Source organism: Lathyrus oleraceus, chromosome 4 (genome assembly GCF_024323335.1).
Source record: "Lathyrus oleraceus cultivar Zhongwan6 chromosome 4, CAAS_Psat_ZW6_1.0, whole genome shotgun sequence".
NCBI lineage: Eukaryota > Viridiplantae > Streptophyta > Magnoliopsida > Fabales > Fabaceae > Lathyrus > Lathyrus oleraceus.
In genome coordinates this window covers 364999300-365019940 of record NC_066582.1, presented here as the reverse complement: position 1 = coordinate 365019940, position 20641 = coordinate 364999300, and the positions used below count along the sequence as shown (strand labels likewise).

The window sequence follows — 20641 nt, the reverse complement described above, 5'->3', positions numbered from 1 at the left end:
CAACCATTAAAGCAATGTCGATGTTCTCAGTAGGATTCAACTTAACGGAACAACTCAATTTATGCCTGTTAAGTGATGCCCCTGGTCCATAACCAATCATATCGCCATAATTCATGTTAACCGTGAACCTGCAGACCAACAAAATAATAGTGGTAAAAATGACCTACAAGTGGAAACCAAGAGTCAATCGATAGTTGCTGGTGAATTTAGTAAAACAGTCTTACCACGGTAAAAAAAGAGTTGTTGAGGATGGTTACACGCTTAAGATCTTACCAACGAAAAAAATCCTCCTTGCCACCTGCATTCATTTGGGGACCACACCAGATCTCAAAAGAGATTTCATTCTAACAGATTTTTGGATTTTTTTGCCAACTCACGAATGAAAAACCTCGTACCCCCAGAGCTATATAAAAGGGGGCGCTCATTCATTGAAAGGATCTCTCCCTTCTTGCACCGTCACCCTGCTGAAATCACACCCCAACCTGCACACCAAAGCTCAAAATGCCACAGGGGTGCTCAAAGTTCATCACCGAAACTTTGAGTAAACCGAGCTTGACCCTAACGAACCAAACACAGGAGTAAGAAGAAGGATAGGCTGAAAACTAAGCGGAAACAGGAGGAAAGCTCGCACCCCAAATCGAAACACACTTATTTGAGGTAACTACTCATCGGGGTCTCGCCGGAGTCGCGAAGCTCCGACGACGTCTTTCACTGTTTATTCAACCCTTCCTAGGCGATTGTAGCGCCATGTAGTCACCATTTGCGTTTTTTGATTTGTTGCTTATTCATGCAATACTGAGTTAAGTCTGGAATATGGTAGATCCATAAGGATTCTTGCTATATCTCGGTTTAAATTTGTTTTTGTTGCTTTCTTTGTTGTGGGTTTTTGTTTAATTTTTGTTGGAATTGGAGATCGTTTTTGCTCAGATCGATTGGGATTCCGATGATGAACATTGTGGGATGTTCATCTTTGGTTCTGGAATACTTAGGGTTTCGGTTGTAAGATTTTTGCTCAATAGAAATTTTAGGAAAGTTGTTTTCAAAGCTTGGTGTTCATGTTTGGTTTTGGGTTGGTTTGCTCGGAGAAGGTGGTGTTGGTTACCGCTGGTTTATCTTTTTTTTTCTCTCCCTGCAAAAGGATTAGAGTGAGAATGGTTGGATTATAGCAATGAAGAGAGAGGGATGTTCATTTTGATTGTATTTCTGTCACATAAATGTCATTAGAGATGATTTAATATTGTTGCTTGGGATGTTGCCAGGTTATGTTCCCTAATCATTTTTCATGTTGTTACCAATGTTACGAAAATGGTGGCCACTTATTGAATTATACACGTGGCCCTAAGGACCGAAATAATGCCAACCTTTTCTTCTTCCTGGCGTGTCGACATGGCTGATTAGGAGAGGGTTTGGGCCTTATGGCCCATCCCGAAATTAACACTGCCTTAAACCTCTCTTGGGTCTTTCCTAATCCAATGTTTAGGGCCTAACTTTTTATTTATTTCCCAAACATTCCAATTTGGTCTATTTGGTTTATGAGCTATTCTTGAATGTTTTTAATTAAAATTAAGATGACTAGTTTTAAATAATGATAGTAGAAATGTTCATTAGCTTGGTTTTGATTATTATTTTCAATTCATTTTATCTCATTAATTAATCAAATTGTGGATTAACGATTAATGTCAACAAATAATTTACTTTATTTTCTAATAAATAAATTTGATGTTGGTCCAATACCAAATAGTCTTTCTCAAAGTATATTCTAAATAAATTCAAATTCGCCTATTTAAATAATATTGTCTTAAAATTATTTAAATTAATTTTGAATGAAAAGGAGAATAGTAAGCCTCCGCTTCACTATCTCTCGACTATTCGAATAATTGGCGTACGCCATATTGCTCGGATTTTCGTCATTCAATTAAAACCCTAAAACTCCATAAAATTAAAATCACTTCCTCAAGTTAATTATAAATCCTAAAAGTTTCATTATCTAAATTAGTTTTGAATGAAAAGGAGAATAGTAAGCCTCCGCTTCACTATCTCTCGACTATTCGAACAATTGGCGTACGCCATATTGCTCGGATTTTCGTCATTCATTTAAAACCCTAAAACTCCATAAAATTAAAATCACTCCCCCAATTAATTCTAAAAGATTTATTTTTAATAATTAATCTTTGAATGAAAAGGAGAATAGTGAGCATCCGCTTCATTATCTCTCGATTATTCGAATAGTTGGTGTACGCCATATTGCTCGGATTTTCGTCATTCAATTAAAACTCTAATGATCATACAATTTCAAATCACTTTTTCAAATCAAATATAAGTTCTAAATTCAAATTATTTTAAGACCATGATTATACACATTCAAATCACATCTTCTAAATCAACTACAAATCCTAAATCCTAAGTTCTAAATTTCAGATAATAAAAGGATAGGAGGCGTACGCCTCACTATCTTTCGATTATTCGAATAATTGGCGTACGCCACATTGCTCGAATCTTCGTCATCAAATTAAAACCACAATCGAATAATTTCAAATCACCTTTTTATATCAAACCCAATTTCGCAAAATAAATAAGTCAAACTTCAATAGATAATGGGAGGCGTACGCCTCATCATTCCTTGATTATTTGAATAATTGGCGTACGCCACATTGCTCAAATTATCGATCCAAACCTACCAAAATTCAAACTATTTTCGCAAATCAAATACCACGTCTAAAAAACATATCTTTTACAATTTAAACCTCGGATGATAAAAGATGGGAGGCGTTCACCTCGCCATCTCTCGATTATTTGAATAATTGGCGTACGCCATATTGCACAAATTATCGACTTCCGACTAAAACACGCTAAATAAACTTGGATAAAGGAATAAGTGGTGTACGCCTTATTATTCCTTGAATAAGCAAGTAGGGGGCGTACGCCTCACTACCGTGCATATTCAACATCCACAAATAAACTTTCAAAATAATTCGAACGAAAAAGGAATAGAATGCGGTCGCCTTATTATTTCTCGAAAGAATTGGATAATTGGTGTACACCACATTGCTCAATCTTTCGTCGTTCTTCAAAACACCTTAACATACTAAACCTAATTTCTCGCCCCCGCACGATCGAAACCAAACCAAAACACCCAAACACATCAATTCAGCTTGTCACCCCCGCGTGACCAGAACTCCTTTCAAAAGAACACTGTCAATCCTTTCTAATGCGCACAACAAATCAGTGCTAGAGCCTCCCCCGAGAGTAGACAAGCCAGCGTTTAGCCGTTAGAACGCCGACCTACACAGTCGTTCATCAAACAAAACACACCAAATATTCGTAGTAGCCCGAACTACGAATGCTCTGATTTCCTTATTGCACCATAAGGATACGTAGGCAGGAGATTGTTGTATCTTCACGAGCACACTAATAAAAAACCTCCCATTTCCCCCCTTCTGAGGTCTTCATCCATATATATCAAAAATTATAATCACTCGAAGCAAGCGAATAACAATCAATTAACAGTCAAAAAGCAAAATTAGGCTAAAAGGTTCCCGTTGAGTACAACGGACGTGAGGGGTGTTAATACCTTCCCCTTGCGTAATCGACTCCCGAACCCGAATATGGTTGCGACGACCATTATTCTATTTTCCTAAAGGTTTTCTCGAAATTTTCCTATTCCCTAATTGGGATAAATAAAGTTCGGTGGCGACTCTGTTTCTAACAACACTTTTTCTGCGTTCCATCGCGAGGGATCGCATTATCATTTTTTGAGGTGCGACAGACTGGTGACTCTGCTGGGGACCCTGCTCCAAGCAAGAGAGAGTCTAGCCTAACTTAGTCTGATTTTGCTATGACTGTTGGAAGATATTCTTTCTTTCCATGTTTATCTCTCTGTATTTTATTCTGATTACTTGTGTTGTATGTAATGTGTTGATACTTTGATATGGGACTTGGTGTATGCTGTGAGATAAGCTCCATACCCGAGCTTCGAGAAAAACTTAGAACCCGGAGTTAGTATTGAACCGAGGGGTGTACACCTCATTGGGACAATACGAAGACTCCACCTAGAGTAGATCTGTTTGGAGTTTCCATCATAATATGGCCAGCCCATAATTGTGGAGGAGGTTCTAAACACGATCCGTGACTCTAGGGACCTCGCCTTAAAACTGAGTTTTGTTTTCATGATTGGTGATTGTGTAGTATTGAATCGAAGGGTCTACACCCTGTTCGAACAATACGAGAATCCCACTTAGATTAGATCAGTTCAGAACTCCCATCACGACGTGGCTAGCCCACCATTGCGAGGAAGTTTTGAACTTGATCCGTGAGTCTAAGTTCCTTCCTTGAAAACATAACTTTAGAACCTACCTTTGGGGAATTTCTAATCAGAGAAACCTTTGCTTCTTCCTGTTATCCCGATGTACCCGACGTGTGAATAATCTTGGGTATTTGTATTCCTTTATGGAAAACATGGCAAAATTTCATGCATTTGCATAACATCAACATGATTTGCATATCATCTCCCAGAAACAAAAGACTTACACCATATTCTACCCTTTGTCCAGTAACGCTGACTACTCGACACCGGTACGAGACACGCCGCAACTACAGGGTGACACTCGAACCACTTGAGGCAAACCAAGTTTCAATGAGGGCCGACATTGACTCCATGCAGGCAAAGATGGATCGCTTGCTGGAAACCATGTTACTCTTAACCCAAAAGGAAAAGGATGCTGAGACTAATGCCGAAGCCAGGAAAGTTGCTACCTAGTTTGGATCACCATCACTCAGTATCCCTGGAGTGACTGCCTTGATGGTAACCCTAACCAGCCTAGAGGAGGACTAATCCCTATTCCGATCCCCATGGTCAACATGAACCCCCATGGGCATTCTACTACATCTGCTCGGCATGGATCAATTGTGGGTGATGAAGATCCATATGACGCCTTCTTCATGCCATAACCTGCCAAACCTGCTGTTGGAGGTCTCCCAGACCTAGCTGTTGATAGACTCCATGCTTTGGAGGAAAAGTTTAAGTCCTTGGAGGTTCACACTACTCCAGGTTTGGACGCTGTTGACATGTGCCTGGTGCCAGGACTCGTGATTCCACAAAAATTCAAAGTCCCAGACTTTGACAAATACAAAGGGATCAGCTGCCCAAGAACACACCTCAGAGCCTACTGTCATAAAATGGCTGCCCACATCAGTAATGATCAACTCCTGATTCATTACTTCCAAGATAGTCTCGGTGGGGCATCCTTGGAGTGGTACATGCAACTGGAGAAAGTTCAGGTCCAGTCATGGAGAGACCTTGCTGAAGCATTCCTCAGGCATTATCAGTACAACACTGATCTAACACCCAATCGCACACAACTACAAGACATGACTCAACGCAACAACGAGTCATTTAAGGAATACGCTCAGCGGTGGAGAGAGCTAGCAGCTCGTGTCCAACCTCCTCTCCTTGACAAAGAGCTAATTGACATGTTTATGGGAACTCTGCACATCAAGTACATGGAGAAAATGGTAGGGTCCAGCTTCCCAACTTTTGTTGAAGTCGTCTCCGTGGGAGAACGAATCGAGAGCCAGATCAAGAAGGGGAAGCTACCTTGTGCTGCTAATGCTTCAAGTGGGATGAAGAAACCGTATCCTAATCTCCCAAAGAAGCCAGAAGGGCAGACCAATGCCGTAATGAGAGGAGAGGGATATAGGGCACCTCCGTATGCTCATACGCCTTACCCTCAGGTTGCTGCTGTCATCCCAACGCCATATAAGCCTCCACATCAGCAACCATATCAACAACAGTATCAACAGCCTTATCAACAGCCAACTTACCAACAACAACATCAGAATCAACATGAACATACTCCACAACCACGTCCACCTAACCAGCAGAGGGCAAGGAGGCCAGAAAGACATTTCGATCCTTTGCCAGTATCATATAGCAAGATCCTCCCCTACCTGCTAAAGGATGGATCAATTGTGCTGAAGGAGATAACACCTGTAACTCCATCATATCCTCCAGGCTACGACGCCAATGCTCACTGTGAGTATCACATGGGTGCTCCAGGACACACAATAGAGAACTGTAAGGCCTTCAAGCACAAGGTTCAAGACTTGATTGACAGCAAGGCAGTTACATTCACGCCAGTCAGGCCAAACGTTGCAACAAATCCCATGCCAGCACATGCAGAGTCGAGTGAAGCTCGAAGATAAAGCTTTCTTCACCGGCCTGAACAAGCAGAGCAATTCCGCCGAAGAATCCAAAGATGAAGGCCTGTTCATTTGAATGAAGGCGATCATTATGCCAGTTTTACCATTTTGCATTCTTGTAATTTGATCTTGTTTGTCTAAGTATTGTATGCTTTAAACATTGTTATTTGTATTTGGTCTTATTAATGAGATGATTATGCATACTTTGAATCAATCTTCACTCATCTATCACATTTGCAAATCACAAACACATACTTTTCCACTTCACCTCCTTTATCGCACTATTATTAGTAAATGTTGGAAGGAGGATGACGAAAATAAAATACTCATAATTGCTGATTGTATGTTGTCGGATAAAACCCTGCTGATGATGTACATGCATTATTTCAAATCCCTAAAACACTGGAGAGATAAGGAGTTAATCCCTAGTCAACCACTTCAAGCCTAGAAGTAGGAGTTTCTTTCGGATCTACAAACCCTTACGCTTAACTTGGGGCAGGGTAGTGTTCAGTTGATTTAACTACACTTTCGAATTACAAGATGAAATATCCCATACAAGGATCAATCACATGATATTCTTCACACACATCTTGAATTGTCGAAGAAACCATACAAATCCAAATTTTATGTCTGTTGTTCTTCAATGACCAATGACTTGGCAGCCACATAAAAAAATCAAAGAAAGAGCCCGCTAAGTCAAACACCTTAAAATGAGACTTAGGCCAAAACTTGGGCGATCCCGATGGATTAAAGCTTCAAACAAAGCGGTCCATGCAAAAGTTAGGGATCAAAACAAAAATCGAAAGAGACAATGAAAGTCTCCAACAAAACAAAAAAAAGATTCAGTGACCACCATACCAAAATCAAAGGGTCACCGACATCCAAAAATGAAATAAGGTGGCTGCCATTCCAAGAGACCTTGAATCACCATCTTTATCCTTACACCTGCAAAAGACGAATGTGTGTGAAATAACTGAACGTAGGATTGGAGATCATCATGAAGAAGGGGTGGGTTAAAATAAACTTTGAGCCTTATATCCTTTTGTTTCAATAACCATGAACCAAGCCACGTTACAAACTTCAAAAGACCTAATTGAAGTAAGGTTTATTCTGAAAGCATACTACAGCAAGGTTGAGTAAACTGACTCCCAAAGATTTGCTAATATTCTATTCTCACTATATCATTCACACACTAGCTAAATCAGCACCGCGTTTGGACACATGGTCCACTCGTCACACATTACCACGACACTCCAAATGAATGATTGTGTTTTCAAAAATTGCATAACTATTGCATTAAAATCACCATTTCTTGAATAGCAATTCTTAATTGTCAGTCAGTACTTGACAACGAGTAAATTCCAACAAGGGGCAATTCAAGAGGTACTTGATCGTTGGTGCTGACACGAATCAAGACCATCTCATAAATCAGGGGAATGACATCTTTTGATGGTATTGACTTGAGAAGTAGTCAATATAAGACAAAATCTCCAAGCATTGGTTGATCAGGGAGGAAAAACACTTCAATACTCAGTCCATCTGGGGCAAGTCCCCCAAAGGCTAATCAGGGGCAGACCATTGCAAGAGTCAGACCTTTGAGGAAACAGACTCAGACCATGTCATCGGATAACCACTCCCAAGGTTTCCTTTCAAGGAGAACTCCATTTAATACTCTACAGAATGGGGCAAGACAAGTTGCAAGGGGCAAATTCCCTTCATATCTTCAAGACAATCAAGCAGATTGCGTTAGACACTAGTAACTGCTTGAATTCACGACAGAAATGTCGAAAGCCCATACCAGTACAACAAGAATCCTTAGGGCACATCAAAAGCATAATCATCATGCGTTGATCACGTCGCTATGCTCAGTCACAGGCTGACCAAACACATAGAAGAAGAAGTCGAGATCGCCTCAGGGGCAAGTACACAACGTATCAGCAAGAGATCAAACTTGGGGCACCATGAGTACCCACACCTATTGCGTGTTCATCGCATCGTCAACGACCGAGTGTCGGGAAGTCAGATCCGTTCACCAATCAAAAGTTCAACCCACATCGACAATTACCCAGAAAACTCAAAGTCCACATTGCTGGCACCCACACAAAAACAGATACAACCAGCACTGGTTTCCACAAAATACATCGCCTTTGAAAGGGGGGCCAATCCCTAACAAAACAATCATTCTTTGCATTCAAACATGCATCATATGCATCACCTCATACATAACACATACATAACATTTACGCATATATCACAAATTAAAATCCAAGGTTTAGTCGTAGGCATCCAGGCCAACCCTCAGTTGAGTCATTGTTTTTCTCTGAGTAAGTTCCTACCCTGCTATTGGGCGTTCTCCATTGAGTTACATCTTTCAACCGTTTGTTGATAATATGTTATCCTCAGCTTAGTCAAACAATGTTTCTCCAAACACTTACCTTGTTTCACGTTGAGCGTCCCTCAACAAGTCATTTCCTGTAACCTTTTGTTGACAGAAACTACACCTCCCCAGAGAGTATTTGTTCTGCAACCTTTTGTTGATGGATACACCAAGCAAGTATTACCCAACAATGCTCCAATACTACCCAACAAATCAGGTTTACTGAACTTTGACAGTAGCCTTATTTTTTTCCAATATTTTTCTCACTATCATCCTTTTGGTGAAAGTCCATTGAGGAATAATATTAATCATCACCCTGCTTACGATAACCATTATCCTTTTGGTAATGGGGAGTTTGGTCATGTATGATCCTACCGCCATCCTTTTGGTGTCGGTGATCCTTGAAATTATGGCATAACCTTCATCCTTTTGGTGAATGGTGACCTCTACAATTATTACAGCCTACCGTCATCCTTTTGGTGTCGGCGATCCTTGTGGTATTAAGGATCCTTGTCATTCTGGTTCAATCATCATCCTTTTGGTGATGACGTCCAGTTCAATCTAAAATATCATCCTTTTGGTGATAGAGATTATGGAGTTTGGTTTAAGCTATCATCCTTTTGGTGATGGTGACATTTGGAAAGTCTAATCCCACTGTCATCCTTTTGGTGTCAGCAATATTTGAAGTTATTATAACTTATTACCATCCTTTTTGTGGTAACAAGTTTCAAAGTTATGATCTCACCTTCGTCCTTTTGGTGATGGTGATTGTTGATTCATTATCATCCTTTTGGTGATAACGAGTCCTGTTTCTTGTAGTACCTTCATCCTTTTGGTGATGGTGACTGTCGACTTATTATCATCCTTTTGGTGATAACAAGTTTTATCGTTTGACCTTACCTTCATCCTTTTGGTGATGGTGACTATCGACTTATTATCATCCTTTTGGTGATAACAAGTTTTATGTTTCGATCCTACCTTCATCCTTTTGGTGACGGTGATCCGTAAAGGTTATCGACTTATTATCATCCTTTTGATGGTAACGAGTTTTGTTGATTGGTCTTACCTTCATCCTTTTGGTGACGGTGACCATTTGAGTTATGGGCTCATTCTCATCCTTTTGGTGATAACGAGTTTTGTTTTGATCTTACCCTCATCCTTTTGGTGATGGCGATCATTGAGTCTGTTTCAGCTTATTATCATCCTTTTGGTGATAACAAGTTTTGAAGTTTTGTCCTTATTATCATCCTTTTGGTGATAACAAGTTCGGTTTGTGTGATCTTACTGTCATCCTTTTGGTGTCAGTGATATTTAAGGTTATTGACTTATTATCATCCTTTTGGTGGTAGCAAGTTCTGTTGTCGATCTTACCTTCATCCTTTTGGTGATGGTGATCATTTGAGTCTATTTTGACTTATTATCATCCTTTTGGTGGTAACAAGTTTTGTCATTTTATTATACCTTCATCCTTTTGGTGACGGTGATTGTTGACTTATTATCATCCTTTTGGTGATAACAAGTTTTTGTCCTGATCTTACCTTCATCCTTTTGATGATGGTGATCAATTGCGTTGTGTGCTTATTATCATCCTTTTGGTCGTAACAAGTTTTTTCGTTTGACCTTACCTTCATCCTTTTGGTGATGGTGATTGTCGACTTATTAATGTCCTTTTGGCGATAACAAGTTTTGTCTTTTAATTATACCTTCATCCTTTTGGTGATGGTGATTGTTGACTTATTATCATCCTTTTGGTGATAACAAGTTTTGTTGTTTAAACCTTACCTTCATCCTTTTGGTGACGGTGGTCATTTACATTGTTGTAACTTATTATCGTCCTTTTGGTGATAACGAGTTATGTTGTTTGTAGTATCTTCATCCTTTTGGTGATGATGACTGCCGACTTTTTATCAGCCTTTTGGTGATAACAAGTTTTTTTGTCTTGATCTTACCTTCATCCTTTTGGTGATGGTGATCAATTGCGTTGTGTGCTTATTATCATCCTTTTTGTGGTAACAAGTTTTGTCATTTGACATTACCTTCATCCTTTTGGTGATGGTGATTGTTGACTTATTGTCATCCTTTTGGTGATAACAAGTTTTTGTCTTAATCTCACCTTCATCCTTTTGGTGATGGTGATCAATTGTGTTGTGTGCTTATTGTCATCCTTTTGGTGATAACAAGTTTTGTTGTTTAACCTTACCTTCATCCTTTTGGTGACGGTGATCATTTAAATTGTTGTAACTTATTATCATCCTTTTGGTGATAACGAGTTATGTTGTTTGTAGTATCTTTATCCTTTTGGTGATGTTGACTGCCACATTATTATCATCCTTTTGGTGATAACAAGGTTTTGTTTTGATCTTACTTTCATCCTTTTGGTGTTGGGGATCCTTTGAGCTGTGTGACTTATTATCATCCTTTTGGTGGTAACAAGTTTTGTTTTTAATTATACCTTCATCCTTTTGGTGATGGTGATTGTTTTGACTTATTATCATCCTTTTGGTGGTAACAAGTTTTGTCTTGTAACTTACCTTCATCCTTTTGGTGATGGTGATCATTGAGTTTTGACTTATTATCATCCTTTTGGTGATAACAAGTTTGTTGTGTGACTTATTATCATCCTTTTGGTGGTAACAAGTTTTGTTTTTAATTATACCTTCATCCTTTTGGTGATGGTGATTGTTTTGACTTATTATCATCCTTTTGGTGGTAACAAGTTTTGTCTTGTAACTTACCTTCATCCTTTTGGTGATGGTGATCATTGAGTTTTGACTTATTATCATCCTTTTGGTGATAACAAGTTTATTGTGTGACTTTACCTTCATCCTTTTGGTGACGGTGATCATTGGTGGTCGTTGACCTATTGTCATCCTTTTGGTGATAACAAGTATTGTGGTTGGATCTTACCTTCATCCTTTTGGTGACGGTGATCTTTGAAGTTAATGAATCAACTATCATCCTTTTGGTGATAACCTTGATATTATACTCTCGGTAATGGGAAACTTTATAAGAATAATCATCATCCTTTTGATGACGGACATCATCCTTTTGGTGATGGAAATCTTTGGATTGTGTCTACCTTTCATCCTTTTGGGTGATAGCGAGATTTGTTGTTGATCTTACCATCATCCTTTTGGGTGATGGCGATATTTGTTGTAGCCACTGTAACCATCATCCTTTTGGTGATAACTACTTTTGAAGCTTGGATCTTTCCATCATCCTTTTGGTGATGACAATCCTAGAAATCATGGAAAATTCCTGTCATTCTTTTGGTGATAACGATTAACTCTATTGTCATCCTTTTGGTGCCAGAGAGTCTGTTCAGTTTTAGTCCCACATTTGTCTTTACATCAATACGACTTATGCAAGATCGAGTGTCGACTCGAGGGTTGGCAGTGATTTGGCATTCTACCCCTATCACCTTGGTGCTGTTAGAATCCATTGCATTTTCTTTCTGCATATCCCCATTGCATTTCAAAGGACAAAATTTGGGTCTTTTCGTATTTAATTACCTTCCACCATGAACGTATGAAGACCATTGTCATTCTTACCTTCTAGTTCAAGTTAATTAAATAGGGGCATCTGTCATACCCCTATTTTGTATGGATATTTAAAAAGTTTTGATCAAGCATTCACAATCATGAAGCACGACGCATATACTCGAGACTCGAGGATCTCCACCTGGTCAAAGCTTCATAAGCCCTAATCATGTCTACCTTTCTTTATATGGCTTCCCGATTTTGAGTTCTTCTAAACTCTTAATCATTCATAGTTTGATTTCATTTGCATAGGTTCATGCAGTATTCACTTATTCATGACTATTGGTTCTAGTCAAAGTCATTGGTCCCGTAAAATTTCATCTGCTTTCCTTAAATTATGACGTTTCACCTAATTATTTCCTTATTAATAGTCCATGACTTGTACATGCACCTAATTATTTCCTTATTAATAGTCCATGACTTGTACATGCATTGGCTATGTTTATTTTATTTGAGCTACTTCAAGTACACAGTTTGTTCTTGGTTTGTTTATTTTATGTCCTTTAAATGATGCAGGTTCATTTCCAATTGGTCCTTGCTTAGGCATAATGTTTCATCTAGGTCTTGTACCATCCACACGTATGCAATGATTTGGTCATGGCTCTTTCATTATTTATGTATGGATTTTGGTTTAAGTCATAATCATGTTCATATTCTCATTTTCAATATATTGCACTTCAAAAGTCAGTTCGAGTCATTTCCATACAATATCTTCCGAATCCATTCATTCATAAGCCAAAATTCGTTTATGCATAAATACAAAGAGTCACAAGTTTGACTACTCTTACAGTTGACTTTCGGTCAACTCATTTGCCCAAGTCAATGGACCTACATTAACTACCATAAGATTTAACCTAATCCATCTCATCCTGGATTATCATCTAATTCCATGTCTACTTGCTTCTATCGTGATTTCTTCCAAAAAAAACAAGATATATTCGTGTCGACACGCCTACAGAGCCAACCAAGGCATTTTTACATACAAATGAACATGTTCATAATTTCTACAAATGATTCAAACAGATTTGAGCACATAAAACCTACACAATCAGAGAACTTATATCAGTCCAAGTTCCTCATCACAAACTAGCCTACATTTACCGCAACTTACGATTCTAAGTCATGACCATAGAATGAGCGGCGCGACATAAGTTCACCCAGCAAGGTAGAACATGGTGAATTTGGATCATAAATTGCAATATACCAAGGATACAAACCACTGTCAATCGTGTTGCAATGCCTTGAAATATAAACAGATAGTTGAACGCTGCCTTCTGCAAGACAACAGGACTGAAATGCTCATGGAACCAATGGACATAACATGAACTCAATTTACAGCAGGGAGTCTGTAGTGCATAAGAGCGATAAAATGTTGGAATCGCATATCCTACAATCGCAACATGAAGCCACAAAGATTCACTCACTATGTACCCTGCTTTGTCCAGCAAACACAAACCTGCACAATCAAAAGATCACATCACACAAACCATAGTGAGAAATGTTAGAACCAGTGCAGAGGTGTGTTATCCGTACTCCTTTACCTAATCAAACAAGAATTGGTATTGAGGAACCTTATAGTGAATTTTACAATGGTTGACAAAACAAAGCCAAAATCAGACGCACCGTCACACTACAATCATAAGGCGATTACATTGTTGTTGGGATAATACATATAACCTCATTGAAACAAAGCCAAGACTCGAAAATCAAGTGCATTTACCATCAAAATTTTCATGTACCTGCATTCACTATCACAGGTGTTAACAAGGTTATAAAGAACATCAACTTTTTCTTCTTTTCGGTAGACAGATACTCACTGAGCAGCAAAATTTCAAAAATTGTTGTAAAGATGCAGTAGGCAAGAGTGAGAATGAAGAGGAGTGCTTTCTATTTGGATGCATTTTCAGCAGGAAAAGGATACAATGCTGCTGAGATTAGCTGGCAACTTTGGATGAATGGGATACCTGTTAGGAATTAGCCACCGGAGGCATGCAACATGGAGGACATTGCTTGAAATCATTGTAACAGACCTGCTGCAGTTTCAATCCAAGTACATACCAACATAATGATGTACATGACATGAGTCCGATGATGCAATCGCTGCAAATTGGCCGAGAAAATACTTAATTATCCAAACATCCTGAAACATTAAAAAACAGGAGAAGTTCAGTTTACTTATCACTCAAGCCATAAGTTAAATTCAAACACAACAAGCGCCATCATCAACCATTAAAGCAATGTCGCTGTTCTCAGTAGGATTCAACTTAACGGAACAACTCAATTCATGCCTGTTAAGTGATGCCCCTGGTCCATAACCAATCATATCGCCATAATTCATGTTAACCGTGAACCTGCAGACCAACAAAATAATAGCGGAAAAAATGACTTACAAGTGGAAACCAAGAGTCAATCGATAGTTGCTGGTGAATTTAGTAAAACAGTCTTACCACGGTAAAAAAAGAGTTGTTGAGGATGGTTACAAGCTTAAGATCTTACCAACGAAAAAAAAATCCTCCTTGCCACCTGCATTCATTTGGGGACCACACCAGATCTCAAAAGAGATTTCGTTCTAACAGATTTTTGGATTTTTTGGCCAGATCACGGATGAAAAACCTCGTATCCCCAGAGCTCTATAAAAGGGGGCGCTCATTCATTGAAAGGATCTCTCCCTTCTTGCACCGTCACCCTGCTGAAATCACACCCCAACCTGCACACCAAAGCTCAAAACGCCACATGGGTGCTCAAAGTTCATCACCGAAACTTTGAGTAAACCGAGCTTGACCCTAACGAACCAAACACAGGAGTAAGAAGAAGGATAGACTGAAAACTAAGCGGAAACAGGAGGAAAGCTCGCACCCCAGATCGAAAGACACTTATTTGGGGTAACTACTCATCGGGGTCTCGCCGGAGTCGCGAAGCTCCGACGACGTCTTTCACTGTTTATTCAACCCTTCCAAGGCGATTGTAGCGCCGTGTAGTCACCATTTGCATTTTTTTGATTTGTTGCTTATTCATGCATTGTTAAGTTAAGTCTGGAATATGGTAGATCCATAAGGATTCTTGCTATATCTCGGTTTAAATTTCTTTTTGTTGCTTGCTTTGTTATGGGTTTTTGTTTAATTTTGTTGGAATTGGAGATCGTTTTTTCTCAGATCCATTGGGATTCCGATGATGAACATTGTGGGATGTTCATCTTTGGTTCTGGAATACTTAGGGTTTCGGTTGTAAGATTTTTGCTCAGTAGAAATTTTAGTAAAGTTGTTTTCAAAGCTTGGTGTTCATGTTTGGTTTTGGGTTGGTTTGCTCGGAGAAGGTGGTGTTGGTTACCGCGGGTTTATTATTTTTTTTCACTCCCTGTAAAAGGATTAGAGTGAGAATGGTTGGATTATAGCAATGAAGAGAGATGGATGTTCGTTTTGATTGTATTTCTGTCTCATAAATGTCATTAGATATAATTTAATACTGTTGCTTGGGATGTTACCAGGTTATGTTCCCTAAATATTTTTCATGCTGTTACCAATGTTACGATAATGGTGGCCACTTATTGAATCATACACGTGGCCCTAAGGACCGAAATAATGCCAACCTTTTCTTCTTCCTGGCGTCTCGACATGGCTGATTAGGAGAGGGTTTGGGCCTTATGGCCCATCCCGAAATTAACACTGCCTTAAACCTCTCTTGGGTCTTTCCTAATCCAATGTTTAGGGCCTAACTTTTTATTTATTTTCCAAACATTCCAATTTGGTCGATTTGGTTTATGAGCTATTCTTGAATGTTTTTAATTAAAATTAAGATGACTAGTTTTAAATAATGATAGTAGAAATGTTCATTAGCTTGGTTTTGATTATTATTTTCAATTCATTTTATCTCATTAATTAATCAAATGGTGGATTAACGGTTAATGTCAACAAATAATTTACTTTATTTTCTAATAAATAAATTTGATGTTGGTCCAATACCAAATAGTCTTTCTCAAAGTATATTCTAAATAAATTCAAATTCTCCGTATTTAAATAATATTCTCTTAAAACTATTTAAATAAATTTTGAATGAAAAGAAGAATAGTAAGCCTCCGCTTCACTATCTCTCGACTATTCGAATAATTGGCGTACGCCATATTGCTCGGATTTTCGTCATTCAATTAAAACCCTAAAACTCCATAAAATTAAAATCACTTCCTCAAGTTAATTATAAATCCTAAAAGTTTCATTATCTAAATTAGTTTTGAATGAAAAGGAGAATAGTAAGCCTCCGCTTCACTATCTCTCGACTATTCGAACAATTGGCGTACGCCATATTGCTCGGATTTTCGTCATTCATTTAAAACCCTAAAACTCCATAAAATTAAAAGCACTCCCCCAATTAATTCTAAAAGCTTTATTTTTAATAATTAATCTTTGAATGAAAAGGAGAATAGTGAGCTTCCGCTTCGTTATCTCTCGATTATTCGAATAATTGGTGTACGCCATATTGCTCGTGTTTTCGTCATTCAATTAAAACTCTAATGATCATACATTTTCAAATCACTTTTTTAAATAAAATATAAGTTCTAAATTCAAATTATTTTAAGGCCATGATTATACACATTTAAATCACATCTTCTAAATCAACTACAAATCCTAAATCCTAAGTTCTAAATTTCAGATAATAAAAGGATAGGAGGCGTACGCCTCACTATCTTTCGATTATTCGAATAATTAGCGTACGCCACATTGCTCAAATCTTCGTCATCAAATTAAAACCACAATCGAATAATTTCAAATCACCTTTTCATATCAAACCCAATTTCGCAAAATAAATAACTCAAACTTCAATAGAGAATGGGAGGCGTACGCCTCATGATTCCTTGATTATTTGAATAATTGGCGTACGCCACATTGCTCAAATTATCGATCCAAACCTACCAAAAATTCAAACTATTTTCGCAAATCAAATACGACGTCTAAAAAACATATCTTTTACAATTTAAACCTCGGATGATAAAAGATGGGAGGCGTTCCCCTCGCCATCTCTCGATTATTTGAATAATTGGTGTATGCCATATTGCACAAATTATCGACTTCTGACTAAAACACGCTAAATAAACTTGGATAAAGGAATAAGTGGTGTACGCCTTATTATTCCTTGAATAAGCAAGTAGGGGGCGTACACCTCACTACCGTGCATATTCAACATCCACAAACAAACTTTCAAAATAATTCGAACGAAAAAGGAATAGAAGGCGGTCGCCTTATTATTCCTCGAAAGAATTGGATAATTGGTGTACACCACATTGCTCAATCTTTCGTCGTTCTTCAAAACACCTTAACATACTAAACCTAATTTCTCGCCCCCGCGCGATCGAAACTAAACCAAAACACCCAAACACATCAATTCAACTTGTCACCCCTGCGTGACCAAAACTCCTTTCAAAAGAATATTGTCAATCCTTTCTAATGCACACAACAAACCAGTGCTAGAGCCTCCCCCGAGAGTAGACAAGCCAGCGTTTAGCCGTTAGAACGCCGACCTACACAGTCGTTCATCAAACAAAACACACCAAATATTCGTATTAGCCCGAACTACGAATGCTCTAATTTCCTTATTGCACCATAAGGACACGTAGGCAGGAGATTGTTGTATCTTCGCGAGCACACTAATAAAAAACCTCCCATTTCCCCCCTTCTGAGGTCTTCATCCATATCTATCAACAATTCTAATCACTCGAAGCAAGCGAATAACAATCAATTAACAGTCAAATAGCAAAATCAGGCTAAAAGGTTCCCGTTGAGTACAACGGACGTGAGGGGTGCTAATACCTTCCTCTTGCGTAATCGACTCCCGAACCCGAATATGGTTGCGACGACCATTATTCTATTTTCCTAAAGGTTTTCTCGATATTTTCCTATTCCCTCATTGGGATAAATAAAGTTCGATGGCGACTCTGTTTCGAACAACATTTTTTCCGCGTTCCATCGCGAGGGATCACATTATCATTTTTTGAGGTGCGATAGAGTACATAACATGGCATACATGATAGATCCTATTGCAGATGCATATGGAATCTTATTCATGCGATCCCTTTTTTCCTTAGTTGAAGGGGATTGTGTTTTTGATAGACACAGGCCATGTTGCATATGTATGAATCCTTTCTTGGAATCATGCATATTAAAGCGTCTCAGCACTTTGTCTATGTACGTACTCTGACTTAGGCCAAGCAGTTTTTGTGATCTATCTCTATAGATTCTGATTCCTAATATATAGGCTGTTTCACCTAGGTCCTTCATAGAAAAGCATTTCCCAAACCAAGACTTTACTTGTTGTAGGGTAGGGACATCGTTTCCAATGAGTAATATGTCATCTACATATAATACCAGGAAAACGATCATGCTCCCACTAACCTTCTTGTAGACACAAGGCTCATCTTCATTCTTGATGAATCCATATTGTTTTACCGTTTCATCAAAACGAAGATTCCAGCTTCTGGAAGCTTGCTTCAATCCATAAATTGATCTTTGTAACTTACATATCTTTTGGGCTTCTTATGGTATGTCAAATCCTTCAGGCTGTGTCATGTACACATCCTCACGAAGATTCCCATTAAGGAAAGCAGTTTTGACATTGTAGCACCTCAAATTTGCACCTCCCATTTGTACATACATTTTCATTTTAGGTCATTAACATTGCATTGTTCATTACATAGTTCATTGCATGACATCAGTCAGACTGGTCAAGAGATCCAGTTGTGCAAGCAAGCAAGTGCAATTCCTATTGAAGCAAAGCCCTAGGGTTGATTCAATGAGTTCATATGACCTAGGGATCATTTTGAAGGGGTTTGGCCAAAGGTTGGATGTTCAAAGCTCTACAGTCAAGATCAATTCATCTGAAACCCTAGAAAGTTAACCAGAAGTCAACTGTCAACTCAACCATGGATTTGGAGGTGGGAGATGGTTAGAGAGGCCTCATTCATGTCCATACAAGTCTCATTTGACATTTCAAACATCAACAATGAAGAATTTGAGGTCAGATGAAAAGTTTCCAAAAATAGTAAGTGACCTGTAATTTGAAATTGCCAAAAATGGAAAGGTTTTCTGTAACACCCTTCTAAAATACCCCAAATATTTAATTAAAATAACAATATATCAATCAGAGTAAATATGCAATTAAGGGTGTCACACAATCACTTCACACCATTCACCATAATAACTGTCATGCTCTTTTATTTATTCAAAACATAAAGCATTTGCACAATATGCAGCGGATAGAAATCAAATCAATCATGCAAAACATGTAACACATTACATGTAAAATTATTCAACAAGGTAAAACATCCCGTCCCGATGTTACATCTATCAGAGCATGACCCACTAAGGAACTACACTAGACTCCAAGCACTAGCTCCTACTCAATCACTGCTCGTTACCTGAAAAATATTGTAAGGGTGAGTTCCTCAATCGATATAATAAGCATTATAAAATATCATGCAATGTTAAGTAATTTAACACATTTCATCACCCAAATCAGATTACACATTCAGCAACGACAATATCAACTCAATCATACTCAACATCAACACAACACACAACACACAACACACATATAATACTGGAATACATCCATTCATATCATACGCCATACATACATTATGCAATGAGACTCCATGCATGCGGTACCGACTATTCGTGAACATATAGTTCACCTCACCGATCAAATCCAGATACGGCTACCAAGCCCACTAGTCCCACTCATTCGAGACCTAGTGACTCACTCACTAATTCCTCACCACGGGAATTAGCTACCACCAACTCACTAATTCCTCACCACGGGAATTAGCTACCACCAACTCACTAATTCCTCACCACGGGAATTAGCTACCACCAACTCACTAATTTCTCACCACGGGAATTAGCTACCACCAACTCACTAATTCCTCACCACGGGAATTAGCTACCACCAACTCACTAATTCCTCACCACGGGAATTAGCTACCACCATAAAGACTACAATATGCATGCTAAATCACCTAGCAATGCAAACTCATCAACAATAATCCACAATGGACATATGCTCACACTCTAAGCCATAAACAGTCCATTCACAGTCGCATACATAACATATACATTCACAGCATTATGCATACCATCATACATTCATCAACACACGTATCAAAACATCATATCATGTCAAATAATTAATCACAGTATTAGCACACTCCACTAATACCTATACTGCTCAAAACTGCGGGAATTAATCCCTATTACATCATACGCCAATATAGGCCAAACACCAATTATGCACACATTATTCAAATATTAATTTTTCTAATTTACAACAGTGTTAACCGGTTAACGCCCTGGGTTAACCGGTTAACGCAACACAGAACACGCTTTCTAGCAAAACTCAACAGTGTTAACCGGTTAACGCCCTGGGTTAACCGGTTAACGCAGACAGAACAACAATATTTTCACAACTCACAACAGTGTTAACCGGTTAACGCCCTGGGTTAACCGGTTAACGCAAGCAAAACAGCAATACCTCACAATTCCTA

At 38.5% G+C, this 20641-nt stretch overlaps 2 long non-coding RNA genes across 8 annotated transcripts; one reads left to right on the top strand and one right to left on the bottom strand.

The window, feature by feature from the left end:
• The first annotated feature begins 387 nt into the window (after positions 1-387).
• LOC127075475 (uncharacterized) lies at positions 388-15594 on the top strand. Its single transcript, XR_007786461.1, has 2 exons — positions 388-1088; positions 15428-15594. It is a non-coding gene; the product is annotated as an uncharacterized LOC127075475 (long non-coding RNA).
• Positions 12812-15434, bottom strand: LOC127075474 (uncharacterized). 7 transcript variants are annotated; one of them, XR_007786458.1, is made up of 5 exons: positions 14562-15434; positions 14342-14465; positions 13854-14254; positions 13656-13744; positions 12812-13570 (listed from the first exon to the last, which is right to left on the bottom strand). It is a non-coding gene; the product is annotated as an uncharacterized LOC127075474 (long non-coding RNA). The 7 variants fall into 7 exon arrangements; XR_007786459.1 differs by having other exon boundaries at positions 13656-13853; positions 13932-14254; XR_007786460.1 differs by having other exon boundaries at positions 13656-14254; positions 14562-14897; positions 14971-15434.
• Positions 15595-20641: the final 5047 nt, after the last annotated feature.